The 17,753-nt window shown below is 41.3% G+C and overlaps 1 protein-coding gene across 10 annotated transcripts in view; it reads left to right on the top strand.

The window, feature by feature from the left end:
* Window positions 1-3,808: 3,808 nt before the first annotated feature.
* ZNF148 (zinc finger protein 148) overlaps window positions 3,809-17,753 on the top strand; it is a 53,458-nt gene continuing 39,513 nt past the window's right edge. For 8 of the 10 annotated variants that reach the window (XR_012623755.1, XM_074828686.1, XM_074828685.1 and 5 more), the window contains exon 1: window positions 3,809-4,013. The gene's annotated coding sequence lies outside the window, so the exon portion shown is untranslated. Of the gene's footprint in view, window positions 4,014-4,486; window positions 4,598-13,256; window positions 13,316-17,753 lie in introns of those variants that run through there. The other 2 variants (XM_074828683.1, XM_074828682.1) reach the window with 2 other exon arrangements.

The raw sequence follows: 17,753 nt of genomic DNA on the forward strand, positions 1-17,753 counted from the left end.
TTTGATGATTCCACAAGCACAGAAAAGACTGTTTTAGCACTGTTCGGGAAGATGAACTGTGTATTTCCACACATTAACATCCCATGATTTCTCTTGGATTTACTTTGGTTTTGAACTTTCTGTTTACAAATACCTTTTTTTTGAAAACAAAGATTTTTCAGACAGTATTCTCCATATATAATCTACTGACATGAACTATTCCCTGATAATCTTAAGTCTGTTTGAGACTTAGCATGGTTATAAAATGCTTAGTAAAAATATTGATCGTTGATATGGAGATTGCTTTTTTACATTTCCTTTGGCCTGATCCTGTAACCACATACACACATAAATAGTTCAACTTTTTTTTTTTTTTTTTTTTTTACTCAAGAAAAGCCAATTGTGTGTGTTTGAAGGAATGAGACTATGAACTGTGAGTTGTGACATCTGCATGGGGGAGAAGACAGATACGTTGTATCCTTGTTTTATATGAGGAACAACTGAAAAGCAGCAAGGAAACTTCATCCTGGGCAGAGTCAGTAGGACAAGCCACATCACTAGACTTTGTATATCACTCCAAAGGCATAAATAAAAGGTCATGTGGATATATGGAATGGGGGGGGGGGGGGAAGCTACACTTGATGCTAGTTGATTTACTTGTCTGTGGGCTAAATGATTGAGCAGTAGGCCCATGCTAACAGTATTTTCAAACAAACAAAAAAATACTTTCTGAAAAACAGGAAGGGGATTTAAAAAGAGTTACAAGGATAAAGCAAGACCTGGAAAATAATTAAAAATTCTGATACACGGTCTTAAAACCCAATAGCTAAACTGAATGTTTAGAAGCTCAGGGTTGATGAATTCAGACTAATATGAAGGCATCCTGAAAACCTTCCTAACTGGTGGACTTTTCTCTCAAATTCTGAGACTGGATCTTTCCAGATCAGCTGCTGCTTCACTAGAATTTACTGGCTTGATGCATAAATTTCTGAATGAAATCCTTCAGTTCGTCATGCAGGAGGTCAAATGAGATGGTTCAGCTTACTCTACACAGTTACTTCTGAAGCCACTTCCTGTTTAAGACCTTTAAAAGCACACATATACTCTCCAATGATTCCCACTCGTTTTAATATATAGCCTACTTGTGCTTCCTATTTTTCTTGGTTTCTAGATTTATAAAGGAAAAAAAAAAGGGGGGGGGGGGGAAGTGCCTTTTGCTTTCCATTATTCAGCTCTCTTTAAAAAAAGGAAACTGAAACGTACCACGCTCCATGCTGCACACACATTAGAGGGTTTCTCATGGGTGGGCAACTTCTGGAATTCAGGGGGGAGAGGGAAGACTATGTTAAAGACTGTTAAAATTTTTCCCTAGGGAAAAGCAAAGTTTGTCTGCTATTTACAGAGCAGCGTAAGAAAAAAAATATAGGTCAAAATGCAAGTGCCCCTTTAAACTTCTCAAGCTGCTGGCTTATATATTCCTTTTTTATTTAGCTATGTCAAAACCCTAATATTAATAAATAACCACCACAGTATTAAATGTGTGTCAGAACACAAATATGAGCAACATCAGTGCCACAGCTGTGTGACTTGGCGAGGAACTACCATCATTTGAAAATACGGGTGGCAAAGAGGCAGATGTCCGAGGTCTGATCTGTCCCTTGGCTACCCCTGCCTCGGGGGGGGGTGCTTCCAGATGAACAAAGCACTGTGAGATTCTCACTGAACTTGACAACTTGTAGGTGCTCAGTTCCTCGTAAAACAACAACAGAAAACTCCACCCTAACCCAAACTGACATTTGAGAACTGGAGCATGTCTTGATTAAGGTTATAGAAGAATGGTAGGAAAGTAATGAACAGAACCTAAATATGCTGAGTCTTACTTCTGTGCATTAAATACAAGACAGTCTTTCGTCTTCATATTACCCTGTTAATTGCCAAACAAAATTTTTTGAAAAGCAGATTCCAATTGATGTGTCCTTGGAGAAAGACTTGTGCTCACCCCGCAGAAAGCTTTAATTCCTCAGTGTATTTTCAAATAAGGTTTTAGTGCTGAGATTCCTGACTCAGACTTAATGAAATTCAGAAGAATTTTTTTGACAGGTAAGAAATGAATAAAGTCACCAAATTAATTGTCTTTGAAGGGAAAAAAAAAAATCAAAGCTGCATAAATGTAATCTTCCCTCAGTTTCTACAGCTCTATTTTCGGAAATTAAAAAGTTTCCCATTTTATTCAGCAAGCAGGTTAATGACACTCCTTGTATTTATGTAAAATTGTAGATCACTGCATGAAATGTAGCCACATTTTATTAACTCCTTCCTCTGTTCATACAGATTAAGTACTCCACGCAATTATTTTGAAATATACGAATTGCATAAAGTCAGGGCAGACCTTCAAACTGGGTCTTAATGTCAGTAATGTTTTCTTCTTAACGCAATTTATTACTCTAACTGGATGGCACAATCTATGACCTGCATAAGGATGCAGAACCCTATGAATGCATCTCATTACAGGAACTAGAAACCCTACATGAGGCTGACTCACCAGGCAGATGCATCCTACTTCTAACAGGACCTGAACGAAGAGCATAAGCCTTGTCGTGGAGACAGGGTGATCCTGTAGGACAACCTGGGAATAACTACACTTGTAGCAAAAAGCTTTGGGCTGCTGCTGATTGAATGACTCATAAAGCTAAGCCCGATGAAGCTGGTAAATTTTACCCAATAGAGCTGATGCAGATTTTGGCTTCAATCCAGCAGAGCACTTAAGCACATGCTTAATTATAAGCAAGTGACATAAAGCAATTCAGTTAAGCACGTGTTTAAGTGCGTTGCTGGGCTAAAGACTTTATTTAGAGAAACCTGGAAAAGTTGGTAACCCCTAAAAGAGGTGAAGTTGAGGGATGCGAGACCAAGACGCAAAGTTGTGAAGGCACAGACAGTTTGGGTGGAGAGCTATTCCAAGGAAGGCGCCGGCTTTAAGAAGATCTGGCCTCTAGCAATTCTCCAAATTGTTTACTGCGTGGGGTCATGGAGGACACCACGATCATGGAGATTACAGCGCAGAAAACTCATCTCGGGACTTCTTGATGGATCTGGAGGCCCTGGGAGCCCCACAGCCACCACCTCCGTAAGCACACCGGTGGTCCGGGGCCTCCCGCAGCCTCCTGCACCTGGCCGCACCCCTCTGCCTCAGAAGGCCCCGGCGTCGCCCGAGAGAAGTGGGGTGCGTCGGGAGAGGGGACCCGTGCTCAGGGGGTGATCCGGCTTTACTTCAGCCTCCTCCCCAGCACCCACCGTGGCCGTGCCGGCCCCTTAGCCTCCGAGAGCCCCTACTGGAAATGAAGCCGCTGGAACGGCACCGGGGGGTATGGGGGGGGCACCCCCAGCCCCTCCGGCAGCGCCCTCTCCTCGCCCGAGGCCTGGCCTGGCCACCCCGCACGGCCGAAGGGCCTTTCCCGTCCCCCCTCCCCTCCCCTCAGGGCCGGCACGGGGCAGCGCTCGGCCGGGCCCGCCCGGCGGGGCTTCCCACGGCCGCGCCAGCCTCCTGACCCGCGCATAACCCTGGCCGCCGGCACCGCCCGGCCCGGCCCCGGCCCCGGCCCCGGCCCCAGCCCCAGCGGGAGGCTCGGCCCGGCGCGGCGCGGCCCGGCCCGGCTCCCCTCTCCATCTCCATCTTCATCTCCATCTCCCTCCTCCTCCTCGCTCCGCCGCGCCGCCGGCCCGCCGCGCCCGGGCGCCCGCCGGTCCTCCGAGCGCGTTTCCCATGCTGCACCGCGGCGCGGCGGCGCTCTGGCCGGGCTGTCGCTGTCACCGCCAGGAGGAGGCTGAGGGAAGGCGCCGCTCGCCCCGCCGGAGCAGGAAGAAGCCGCCGCCGCCAACTTCCCCTCGGCCTCCCCTCCCCCGCCGCCGCCGCCGCCTCCCCTCCCCCGCGCCCCGCCGCCGCCCCGCCATGCCCGGGGCCGCGGCACGGGCACTCTGAGCCGCCGCCGCCGCGCCCTGGCCCGGCCCGCCTTCTCTTCGCAGCTCTGCGGCCGGTAAGTGCCGGCGGGCGGGAGCGGGAGCTGGCCGGGTCCGGCCGGGCCCGCCCGCCCGCCGCCGCGGCGGGAGGTGCGCGGCGGGAGGGAGGGAGGGAGGAGGAGGAGGAGAGGGAAGGGAAGGAAAGGGAGGGGGGGGGCTGCGGCTCGGCTCAGCGCGGCCCGGCCCGGCGCGTCCCGCCCGCATGGGCCGCGCTTGGCCCCTCCGGCGGAGCGGGGGATGAGGAGGGAGGCGGCGGGCGCCTTCCTCATCCCCCGCTCCCCGCCGCGCGTGGAGGGGGGGGCGCGCCGGGAGCTCCCTTCCGCTCCCCCCGGCCAGCGGCGGGGCTTCCCCGGCGGAGCCGGCCCCCCGCGCGGCGGGCCGGGAGCCGCGGGGCCGCTGCGGGGCCAAGCAGGCCTCGCCGGGGAGGTGGGGATGGGGCCGGCGCTGCCAGCGGGGCCGTCTGACAGACGGACAAAGAGCCGGGGGAGCTACGGACGGACGGACGGACAGGCGGGCAGGCAGCGCGTCCCCCCGGCCCCGTCCTCCCGGGCGGCCGTATCCTCTCGCTGCCCGCGTCCCCATTGTTCCTGGTGTAAGATAGGTGAAGTGTGCCGACCTGTGAAAATATATTTAATTTAATTTTATATTTTGAATAACCTTCCCCGAGTCGCAGCTGCTCGGAGAAAGCTTTTGCAAGGGACCTCTCTCCAGCGTCGGGAGCTGCTAACAAGTGCCAGGCTGGAAGTGGTCCGGAGGGCAGGGGGGACCGGGAGGAGTCGAGCAGAAATTAGTTGGGCTTTGAACACTTTCACTCTTCATCATCTTCCCTCCTCCAATTCCTGCCAAGCCTCAGCTGGGATGAGTGCAGCAATTGTCTGTATTAAGCTGGCTCATAAAAAGGGAAGACATTTATGTTGCAAACGTAAATCGTCTCTCTGATCACTTTGTGTTTGTAAAGTGTTCAGAGCAGCTGTGAGGGCTTTTGCACAATGATAAAAAAAGTAGATATGTGGAATCCAGTGATCGCAGCTTTAAGTCTTGCTTTGAAAGTCTACCTAGAGCATGACCTATCTCTGCATACATGTGACATTCTGGTCCAAGAAGTTTCAGATGGGAGAGACGTCTCGTTTCTGATGAGCAGTATCTTTGCCATTGGTACAAGATAAATGACAGAGGACTATGGTTTTTCTTTTGAATAGGATCTCGGTTGCTTTGTTTATTTGCTGTACTTATTCACAGATTTCAGTAGTACTTTACAAGCTTGCTAGAAATACGTACGTGGGCCTGTCACGCTTAAACATTTTGGAGTACCCCTATCAGATTTTGTCCTTACAAGTGGTACAACTTCTGCAGTCATTTTCCATGAGTTTGGTGAAGCATGCCTTGTGAAGGAAAGAGGTGGAAAAATAGTGCTAACCTGTATCAATTTTTGCAGGTGTTCTTATGCTGTACTCAAAATCAGACTAGATAAACCAATGGTCCAATCTAGACTTCAAATCTATTCTGCTATGTAAAAAGTTTGCATACCTGTGGGCAGTGTTAGTTTTTCAGTGTTCCATGTCGAGTGTCTGGGATTCATGCATGTGTTGGGTGACAGCTGTCATCTGCAGAAGCTTTGGCTGTGCTGGGAAGCCCTAGAGCTCATGAGGTCTGCTTTCCTGTGGATCTCATGGGATCTGCAGACCCCTCGTACAGGGTACAGGCAGATTCATGGGAGAGGCAAGCAAACCCCACTCTTGTTGCAGTAATTAAGGAAAACTCTACAAAATTTTTCAATTGCACCGTTTTCTGAAAACTGTTGTCATGGCCTTTCTTAATGAATATTCAGCTGAATATACGTGTGTATTCAGTTTCCAAAAGTATTTTCTTTGTAGTTGTTTCTGGATGTCTGCATGCCCCTCTTCCCCAAATATACATGTAGTTAGTGAGCTCATATAACTGAATAAAGCTAAAAAAGATGAGGCTGACCTCTTGCATTTAGGCTGTCATGTGCACATGTACTTTTTCTGTCTCCACTCCTCAGGCTAAGGCCTGGGAGAACAGATGTATATGTAGTTTATGTTTCTGTTACTGTCCTTGTCCATATGTGTTTAATTTCTACTGCATTGCAAACATGTTCTATTTATGGAAAATCCCTAATATAATGGATTATGAAATCAGATCATAAGTAGGTAAGTAGCTACTTGAAGAACCACAATGGTTAAAAAAAATGGGAAGAAAAATTACTCAGAATATGAAAAGTTATATTGCAGGCTAAATTGTTCACCTGAAGGAACACATACTTCTGTAATATTATTATGTAGCTTCTCAAAAGATGGTTTTCCCTCTCAGTTCAGTGTATGCAAGTTTATGTGTATGAGGATTTAAAGCTCCGTGGAGCATGTGTGTGTTCTAGAGAGAGTTGGTGTTGTAAAACCACTGAGGCTGGAAGTTCTTACTTCCAGCTGAGAACTTGTGTGTACCAGTAATGTTAGAGCTGAACTATGAGGATACTAATACATTAGTGAAGTATGTTGATGGTACATCTAAAACAGTTTAGCTAACTTCTAGATGGGTTCTTTGCACCACAGGTTCAGTAGTGTAAATTTGCAAATAATAAAGTTCAGGGTATTGGTTGTTAGCGTATGGATTTAGGTAAAACATTTTAAAATTTACTAGTGGGGAGGAAGGGTTTGTTGTATTCTAGTATTTTGGGGGAAAAAACAGAATGGGATTGTCTTCTGTATCTGCTGGTAGAGATTTGTGATGGTTTTTGTGACTAGGATCTCTGTAGAGTCTTCATCTGGTGAAGACCACTATGTGGGCTGTTTTCCCATTTTTTTAAATATTAGAAATGGAGACCTGTCTGTATGGAGCAGCTTGATGGAGTGAGCCTTAATCTATCAACATCACTTTAACTGTTTAGCATAATTTGGGATTAAGTTTGATTTAATTTTGGCTCCAATATAAAATACATTTTTCTGTGTGAAGTAATGAAAGTTAAGTAAGAAATAGTAATGTTGGTATAAGGCCTTGGATAAATAAACATAGAGCTGTTATTCTAAACATGAAACTGAAGTGTCCAACCTTCTTGTCCAAACTTAACAATGACATGTATATTAAATGAATGGGACAAGAAATGAAAAGTAAATGCCATTGGAAATATTTCTTTACTTTGAAGACTCTTAAGTGGATCTAACAGAGAAATAGATTTATTTAAAATAAGTACTTCTTGTGCCTTTGCCTGGCATTTTAATGATAGCTGCCTTTCAAACCAGCATCATTTATGATGAAATAGATTCAAGCCTTCAGCTTGCAGTCTGATCTGCATAACTGAGTGTTTAAAGACAAATGAAGTCCCACAGAGTCTTCATGGATGTAAGTAGACATGGGTGTCTGCTTCTATCAGGTTGCAGGGCTTATGTGAAGAATCAGTACTATGATTAACTTGTACTTTAATTTGTTTTTTTGACAGAAATACTTTCAGGGAAATAGTATTTCTTGGAGTGCTGAGATTCATCAAGTATTTTTTTTTAATTTTTTTACTTCTGTGTATTGGAATCTATGCAGAAACCCTTGAACTAGTATTGAGTTTATACGTTTAACTTACTGTTTTTTAACAGCTGAGACATAGCTATTGACAGGCCATGACAGCAAAACACAGCCATGGGCTATAATATATAGCTATATGCCAACTGCACACTTCTGTCTAACAAAAGAAAATCCATTCAGGTTTTCATGAGATTTATTTTCATTTACACAAATGCTGTTAGTTACTTTATTCCAGTACTTTCCAGTGAAGTTAAAAACACAACTCCATCTGTTTAGCTCATTAGTACTCTATATACATTTTAAATATACATTTTCCTCATCATCTACATAGAACAGAATACTTTATACATCAGCAACAATGCCATAAACTACACAGCTGACACAGGTTTAACCTATTTAACTTACAAATTATCGTACAAATTAAAATACAGTAACATATGTGAGTATTCCAATACTGTACATGATTAAATTGTCTTTCCCTGACTCTATATAGAGATATTTTTCATATATCATTCAGCATGTTGGATAAAATATCTGGAAAAATCCATAATATGTTATCGCAGAACTTGATTATAAGTGTGTCCTGAGGGGACACAATTCAGTGTCTTTTAGAAAGACTGTGGAAAGCACAATGTGCAGAAGGGTTAGAATCTCCTGATAACTTCTTCTATACTGTCAGAATTTTATTTTGGGAGATAATATAGAGACTGAAACTGCTTTTGCTCAGAAATAATTTTTAGTATACTCCTGCGATATTATCAGTGTGTTAATGTATTCAAGGCTATGATATCAAGAGGTAACAGTGTGAATACTGTAATACAGTTAATGTATTACTAATTTATATTGCTTCATGATTTCATTGCACTTTGGAAAACAGCAAGACATAGCTCTTTAACACGGTATGTATATTGGCCTGATCCTGCAATTGATATACTCTACTGGCACATTAGTATTACAGTATCTGCATCTTGTCACAGTTTGTGCAGAAAACTTTAAGACAGTGCTGTGTAATTCTTCCCTTATGACTAGGATGACATTTTTATAAGCGCAGAATTAAACAGTCTGATGATAAAATGAAATCTGTGTGGGAAGAAGTTCCAACCTGCAAACAGCAGTAGGGTATAATTTATGAACAGCCTATCAAATATAAACTGTCTAGATCTCTTGCACTGGGAAAAAAAACCCAAACCAAAAATCAAGGTGCCAGTAAAATGTCTGTAAAACAAAATAACTTTTTGATGTAACACATGATATTACTAATGCATAAAGCTGTTGTGATATCTGTGTAAGTGAGCTCAGATATGAGACTGATAAGCCTTCTGCTCTAAAACTGCTTCAAATGGCAGCTACATCTGTAAGAAGATGCCCATTCATAAAAATTTTGACAAGTATTTTAACATTTTTGTAATAATGGCCCATAAAGGCTGTATTAACTTTTACTATTATGTACCCCAAAATGGATATAAAAGACATCATTAGAAAGGTTTACAATGCCAGTAACGTCATGACCAGGTCATGTTGCCTTAGTGCAAGAGGTGAAGTGAGAAATATTGATGCTGGGCAGATTTGGCATAGTCATATGTTCACTAGCAGTGTTTAAGAAAGGGGAAACAAATGTCTTTTTACACTCTCTGAATTTTAACTGCTGCGTGATTGCCCTGAAAAGTTGTCAGATTTCTTTTTTTCTGTTGTTGGGATTAGATTTGAAAATGGTGCTGTGCTCCTAAGAAGTATGTGTGCGTATGTATGTGTATGTAAAATACTTCTAGCATGTATTTATGATGATATCTGGCCTAAAGCTCTAGTCATCAAGTATGAGAAACCTTCAGCATAAAGTGAAGTTTATTTTGCCAATCAATAAGCAGCATATTATGCAGGTCAGCTGCCTGGGATGTAGCTGTGATCTGTAGTTTACTGGGAAGGGGCAAAGCAAGTAAGCAACTTCTGAATTCGCCAGCTTTCTGCAGGCTTCCTTTGATAGTGAAAGCTATTTAGTCTTGCTTTCAACAAGTGAATCTGTAGTATTGCATTGCAAACATTCTTCAGTTTTGTAAAGGGAGGGGAGAGGGAGCAAAGTGAGTATTAAAGCCAAGAAATGAGTACATTTCACGGGATCCATGGATGATTTTTTAGTCTGTAAGCATTATAACAGTCAGTATTTCCAGATGCAGTGGATGATTTCAGAGTTTCTCAAATAAGAGTACTCTGAAGCAAATTATCATCTCTGTTGCTGACCTCCTGAAGTATGATTCTCCTCTGGTTTTGACCACATACACAGTGGTTCCTAACATAGGTCGCTGTTACATGTGAGTCTCTGTCAGACAAAATATATGTGAGATGGATGACAATTGTCAGGCTTTTAAGTTGGGCCATTTATAGCACTGAGCATTTCTAGATACAGCAGTGACTGTATAAATAAATGTAAGAAATCTTGTAATTTTGTGTCCTTAAAAGTTTCTTTTAACAAAGAAGTTCTTCATGAAAGATTGAGAAACTCAACTGACTCCTTTTTTGCTAGAGTAACCTTACACTTCTTACCTTGAAGAAAATTTTTGTAGTGACCACAGTAGATCTACTGCAGAGGGAGGTGGTCAATCCTCAGGGTACCAAGATGTGATACAATTATTTTAGACCACAATCACTTGCAAATTTTCTAGATGTGTCTGTGTAATATTGGCTTTCAACTTATGTTTTGACCTTATAACCCTTCTTTTGGGTAAAATCTAGTGTGAAGGTGCCCTGTGTGAATATTACTTTAACAATATCAAACAAAAATGAATCATTCATACGGGAGAAAGACTGCTGTCATCCCTCAAGGAGGAAAGCTTTATTAGGTTGCTGTTCTCAGGAGCTTCTTCTGTCACTGGTGAACCTGACAGTTATACTTGGTGATTAATTTTTCTCTGAGTCAGCAAAAAGATGTGAAACTTATGTGGTTGTCTTCTGGGGATCGGAAAGGCTTGTATAGTTAGGGGGTGCAAAGAAATAAGGGAAAGCTACTTGGCCTTGATGTTGCATTTTCCTAGTAGAGATTATGAAGTTTTCTTTTTAAGTGACTCATAGCAAAGAATTTTTATGTATTTAAAATATATTTTTTATGATCACCCATTGTTTATACCTGACATGAAATTAAGGGATTGGGAGGGGGAATAAAATAGAGTTTATAGAAAAGGAGCATGCAGAGGATGATCATCCAGTTGTCACAGTACATTGCTTGAATAAGTAGAATAGGTGGCAGTTTGTAGACAAAACCAGTGGGCTTGTTGTCTTAATCTGACGCTTAAAAGTAGATCATGCAAACCAGGGGTATTGAGGCTTTTCTGGTGCCTGTTAGGAACCTATACTCAGTGTTATAGACACTGTATTGGATGAAATATAAGGAAGATTTAAGTGTGAGTTTACTGTCACTTTTTGAGGAACAGCAATGTAAAAGTACAAACTGACAGAAAACCTAATCTCTCAATTCTTTGCATGACTTTGTAGTTTACTGTCTAGTGAGTCTTTGTGTTGTCCCTGGCTTATGTTCCTTATAGGTCACAGGACAGGCATGGGGCTTTCCACAGTTGTGGTGGTGATGAGAGTATGCCTGCGTGTCCAGAAAGCATGGGATCTCTTGTAGTTATGTGTTACATGCCTAAAATTTGCTGTAACACTGGGCAACTCTTCATTCCTTATCTTTGGTTGGACACAAGTTCAGCAAAGCAGTCTTGGCTTTAGCGCTTGCATCTTGGGTGCCTGAAATTGTTGCCCATTACCTAGGGGACACAACTCTGTGTTGAGGGAACCTGGGTGAGGGCAGCTGTGTCAGCGGGTTGAGGGCTTGAGGACTTGAGAGTCTTTAACATGGTTGAAGGAGAAAATAGTATCTGGAAAGCGGTCCATAAACACAGGACATGCTGGGTTTTTCTCTTACCAGAATCCTGTAAGAATATTTTATTACTTTACAGATTGTTTTCCTGCTTGCTTTGTAATATGGGTTGTGTTAAATGTATTTCACTAAGACTTGGCTTCATGAAATTATTTGACTATGGGTTCTCAGAAATTTCAGACCTGTTGGGATGGTAGCTCTTAATTGTTGGTCTGTGAGTTAATGGCATCAAGAACCTTCAAGATTTTTGTTCCTAATAATTATAGGAGTTATTATAAACATGAATCATATCTTTTGATCAATCTGAATTTCTGTTTTAGTGTGTTCTAGTACTTAATTAGCGAGAGTTAGCTTCAGGGTACCAAAATCATTGAGGTAGAATCCAATTTCCACGATCTTTTTATTCAAGAGGGTACAATCCTGAGAAGTCTGAGTTTTATTTTTTGGATTATTTTCAATGTTAGTTAATGGGCCAGGATAACTATGTTATTACTGCTCTTATAAAATGGCTTCTAGACATCTCATGTTTTGGCTTGCCTTGATCTGAAAATGGATTTAAGTGCTTTAAAATTGTTTGAGAAATATAAAACTGTAATGAGGAGTAATCACCTTGGGGTATGTGATAGAAGTCAGCGGGATTCCTTGCTCATACTGTTCTTGGAGTATCAAGGTGGAGAGTTACCTGGAAGTTCTTGTTGGGGTTGTGGATAACCTTTTGAAGAGGATACACTGCAGAAGCACGCTGGATTTAGTAGTTACTTGATTTGACTTTTTTTTTTTTCTTTTCTTTGGAGTGAAGATCAGCCAGATTAAAAGAGGCTGATTTACAATTCTGGAATTTTATGTAAGCAGGGTAGGAATAGTTTTTAGTTGATTTAATCTGACCACAAATGTTGGTTATCAGTAGGGAGGTGGTGGATTTGTTGCAACAATGTGGGAAAAAAAATCCTAACTGTACAGAAGTGTACTCTTAAAAACCTTCTTTGTTGTCTTGGCAAATTTACATGGTCTGTAATGTGCTTGTGTTCCAAGAGGGGGTTTTGAGAAAGTGACCTAGTTGCTCACTTCCATGAATTTAGAGTTTATTTCTATTCCTTCCCCCTCTGGCTGATTTCATACTGTCTTTAAATACTAACATGTGTCCGTTTATGTGCTGACTCTTTTGCTTGATGAAGATGCTTGATACTGTTCTGATGCTGTTGTAACAGAGTGCTGGTTAGGCCACAACAATCCTTGATTGCACTGATGAAAATTGCTCTATGGTGCCCAGTTCATAACTGCTTGAATACTTTGAAGAACAGTGATAGATATTCTTTTTTTTTTTGTTCACTGTTGATCAGTGGTTTCCCTAATGGAGCATCTCAAGATCAGCTGCTCCTTGTTTTTCATCATGTGTTAAAGGAAAGAAAGGGCTACCACCAGAACATACTGTCTGAGATGCTGCTTCTAATGATACCTAAATCATTGTCACTTCGCTGTTTTTATATTCTTATACAGCTGCCATCTCTGAAGGGTCCAAACACCTTATGGAAATGTCTTGTGCATTATGATTAGTAACTGTCACCTGTGATTCTTTTTCCTTCCTCAGGGGATTATTATATGGGCTTATTTTTTTCATCAACTGTTATGTGTGTGTTGCATTGTGTTTACGTTAGCAAAAGTGAAGCAGATATTTATGTGCTTGAAATAGTTTATTTTCTGTGTTTCATGTTTAGTTTTGTAATTTTTAGTGGCTAGGTGTATTAGCCTTGTGGAGTCCCTAGGTCCCTGAAAGGCCTTTATTTTTTTGTAGGTAGGGTAGACCTATGGCATTTGAGGAGTGGAGCAGTCAACAGAGATCTATGTCTTTGTGCTTTAGGAAGGGCTCGCTCAGATCTTCTGGCCCAGACCACGTGTGGCTCTGAAAGATGGCCACTGAAGGTAACAGTGTGGTGTTTGAAAAACAATATAGAAAGCATAAGATTTGCTTGATCAGTCTGCAGCAAATCTGTTACTGAAGAGGTGTTCATTCTATCATGTTTTGGACTAATTGGATTTTTTGTGGTTACTGTTCCATGTGTAGATGAAGGGAATGTTTGAAACACAGCTGAAATGAAATAAATATCCATTAAAAATGAAGTTATGCAGGGGTATGACTCTGCCTCCTCAGCAGGTTTAAATGCAAAAATGTTCCTCGCCACTATCACCATGTGAAAAGTTACTCTACAGAGAGCCAACGACATTTTGCAGAATTTGTTTCTAGATGTTACACAGAATGTAATCTTACCCTGAATAAGTTTACTGTAACAAAGTTAGGGAAAAAAGGTGTACTTAATGCATGGCGATGTCCTAAATTGAAATTGCAACTTAGGAGAATGGTTCCTGTATTCTAAAACTCTTGCATTGCTCTCACAACCTGAGAGCTCATGCTGAAGTAATGCTTTCAAATACTGGAGTAAGATCTAGAAACATTGCCTGCACTCTGTAAGATCTGTTTTGTATCATTATTCATGTCCTTCTCACCTATGGTTTAGATTAGTGTTGATATTTTCCTGCAAGTTTTCCTTAACGCTGTCGTGTATGTAAATGAGGGATGTATTCTAGTATCTGAGACTGCTTTCGCTGCTAACTTCAAGGTTTTCTGATCAAAACCTTGATTATACTTTCATTAGCTTATTGTCCAATGTTATTTAGTCTATGTGGATGTATTAATTAATTGGCTTGAATTTTTCTGTGATTACTATTTTTCTTTAATCTGTGTAGCTGGCTTTTTAGAAAACAATGAAGCTGAAGTAAAGATATCACAGGCAAGAAAAGCGTGCTTTTGAAAGAACAGTTTTAGGTATAAGTCAAGCACACAAACATTAAAAATGGAGCACTGAGCTTTACCTATGCCACCTTCATTTTACCATCCTCACTATTACTAATGTATGGTACCTTAATATTATATTGTAGTCTTTTGTGATACATGAACACAATATTTCCTCCCGCAGAAGCCCCTACCTTTTTGAATGTACAGGATACATGCTGCTCATTGAATAAGCAGCTGCTCTGTAATTTGCTTTCTTCTCGTTGCATAACGTCTGCTCTCTTACTGTGCTCTGCTTAATCCTGCTCTGAAGGCAGAATGAATATATTTCTTTGTGAAATTTCTGTAACGGTTGTCAGTAGGCTTGTGAGGCCCTCATAGATAGTTCCCACTGCTCTCTTCACACCTAAATCCTAGGTGGGTCATTGCCCCTGTTTTGGAGACAAGGAAGTGGAAATACAGGGCGGGGGATGATTTGCCAAGATAACAGATTTGCCCAACAGCAGTGGCAGAGCTGAGGAAAGAAGCCAAATCTCTTACAGTTCTGTTACAACATCATGGTGATAACCAGTGTTACTCTCTTCAGTGTTACTGTCGTGCTCACCTTTTCTGGATGACAGTCCTACATCTGCGTGCCCCCGTTCCTCTAGTGATTCTTCACCAAAATGGCCACTCTGTTAATTGGAAACCCACTGGTCGTTTGTCCTTTCTGATCAGTGATTAGCTCCTAGGAGAGGCCAGACCCCTCTCACCCACCTTCTCACAGCAGTTACCTAAGTGACTGATGTGGGTTTAGCTTTCCATCTTACGTGTGCCACCTTCTCCCCTCAGGAGCTGTGCTGGCCACAGGAACAAGACCACTATAAACTGATTAGTTCACCTTGTGACCTATGTTGAACGTTGCTTATTATTACAAGTATTTCACTACGCCTCAAGGAAGGGAAATGCATATTTCTTATTTTATGGCCGGAGAACTGATGATGCCTGGGAATAAGACGAAAATTTCTGTTTGGTGTGGATGTCCATTGAGCTCTTTAAGAGCTTTCTTTAAAAAAAACCCAAACAAACGAGCATTGCATTCATCTTTCTATTTTCAAACTATTGCTATCATTTATTTAATTGCAGCCTCGAGTACTCGGCATTTAAGGTAAATCTGACCCAAATGTGTCAGGGTAAGCACCCAGAAAATGAGGAAAATACAGTTATTGATCACCTATTTTTAAAAAAAAGTTTGGTAGAAATGGCTTGTGTAGACGTGTATAAGATCTCTGGCAGGATCAAGGATAGGATCCTATTTTGCAAGATAGCATTCAACTGCTTAAATGGTCATGACTTTCTTTTCCTTCTCTCTGTGTCTCATTTACACACATTTCAGCCCTTGCAACAAATGGAGCAAGGATATGGTAAACTATCTTACTAGTTTCTCCTGTTTCTGTGGAGCAGTTTCATTCAGTGTGCTGAAGGAAACAATGCTTTGTAGAAAAAGAGAGACAGACACACACACATATATAATCTTTCTATGTAAAAAAAAAATAAAATAAAATGACAGTGCCAGTAGGCTGGAGAGGTGAATTATGATGAACCGAGGTACCTTAGTCATGATAGTCCCTGAAACTTCTGTATGTTTGCATGCAACTTCTTGTATTTTCCCAGGAGTTTTAGTGTGTAATGTTTTAAGGATTTTTAAAAAGCAATCTGGAGAGAAACACCAGAAATTCTGTTTCATATACATATATACAGACCTTTGCCATTTGGGCCAGTAGGGTAACTGATAGCAACAGCAGGTTGTCATCTTCTGTAAAACAACGCTAGCATAGTGCTAGTGATAAGAGATGCTTCACAGATACTTGCAGATAGTAGAGGAGTGGTGAGACACAAGGAATTTAAGGGCTTGTCAAAAAAAAAAAAATCACAGTTTTTAAAAAGCAACATATTTTTCTTTTCCATTTATTTTCAAGGTGAAATTATATGAGATGGGCTGAGACAGTTAGACTGTGAATGCTGAACAGGGAAGGGCCCACTCCTGCACCCTGTTTGGAGCTGCTTCTGACACGCTGTCTTTATGGTAAATTCAGTCAGTGAGTTAACCTGGCAGAAAATTAATAACTGGGGGGGAAAAAAAGTTGCCAGGCTGGTGGAGTGTATAAACCAGTATGTCTGTATGAGCATCAGAGTAGGCACAAAAGATAGGGTGGACTCTCACAGCTAGAAGGAGGGAGCAGGATTGCCCTTTTCAGTGACAGCTGTTAGATTGGCTCAGCTTTGTCATATAACTGCACTGTTATCAAAATCAACACTTGATACATTATCTGAACTATTTTTATGAAGATTCAGCTTGGGGCATGCATGTGATAGATGAAATTTCACAAAATTTTAACCAGTTGGACTGAAGTTACAAACTACTAAAAGTACTTAGAAGATGCTAGGTAGCCTTAGTTTTGTGTAGTGCTTTCTTTCCTCGTATAAATTTCATTGGAAGTCCCTGGAGTGAGCACATTTGAGTGTCTGAGTTTCATAGTGTAAGGACAGAAATTCTGCTTTGTGTTTTTCAGGTTAACTGTACAGTGGTAGAAATTCCCATATAAATTCTCAAAATTAACTATTTTCGAGTAGTTTGGTGCCACAAAATCAGTGGCTTTTTTTTCCAGATAAAAAGTAACTTTGCCTATGCTTTTTGGAATATTAAAGTATGTTTGCTACACTGGTGACATCCCCATGGATTTTGACATGTAACTGTGGCTTTGTTAATACAGTATTGAAAGCCTTCCGATACGCTCATTTGATATTAGATTATGGTTATGCTGGTGATGATCTAATACTGATTTTTACATTAAGCAAGGTGGCAAGGATTTTCACGCGTGGATAATTTTATGCACGATAAGTAGATTTTCTGTGAGTAATCCTGTTGATTGTAATAGGACTATTCACAGCTCAGTATGAGTGTAAATCTTTGTGGGATCAGGCCCTGTACTGGCATGTGTTCAGCAACATGGAGCATTTAGAAATAACTGTGCAACAGGTCTTAAGAGTGTTTGTATCATATGTTACATTTTAGAATGTGTTAATTTTATGATCTGTGAACCTTTTCACAATGATTTATGTTTGATTACTTTCTTTTTGCAAGTCAACACATTTTAATTCATTCTTATAAACACTTGTGTGTTAATTTCAAAATCTTTCTTTTAGCCAAGTCTTGTTTTTCTGAGTAGGGAGAAGAGATAATTTTATTTAATGTTCTTTATTTAGAACCATTTTTAGGGTATTATTTTTTACTTTCCAGGCTTCTGCAGTATGTTAAAAATTGAACTTTTGATATTGTGAAAGCTAGCTGTGTTTCCTTTTATATTGGACTGTACCCATATTTTAATAGTGCAAACAAATAGATCTTCTGATGTCAAAATACTCAACGTATTTCATGATCTGATAGGGTTTTTAAGTGGACCTTAGGAACCTGTCAAGTTCTAATTTTTTTCTTTCTTTTGGAGAGAATTGCATTGATGGCAGTTTTATTCATGATAATGCTTAAACATAAGTAGTTCTAAATATACTATTAAGCCGTATTGCTATCTC

Source organism: Strix aluco, chromosome 6 (genome assembly GCF_031877795.1).
Source record: "Strix aluco isolate bStrAlu1 chromosome 6, bStrAlu1.hap1, whole genome shotgun sequence".
Taxonomy (NCBI): Eukaryota; Metazoa; Chordata; class Aves; order Strigiformes; family Strigidae; genus Strix; species Strix aluco.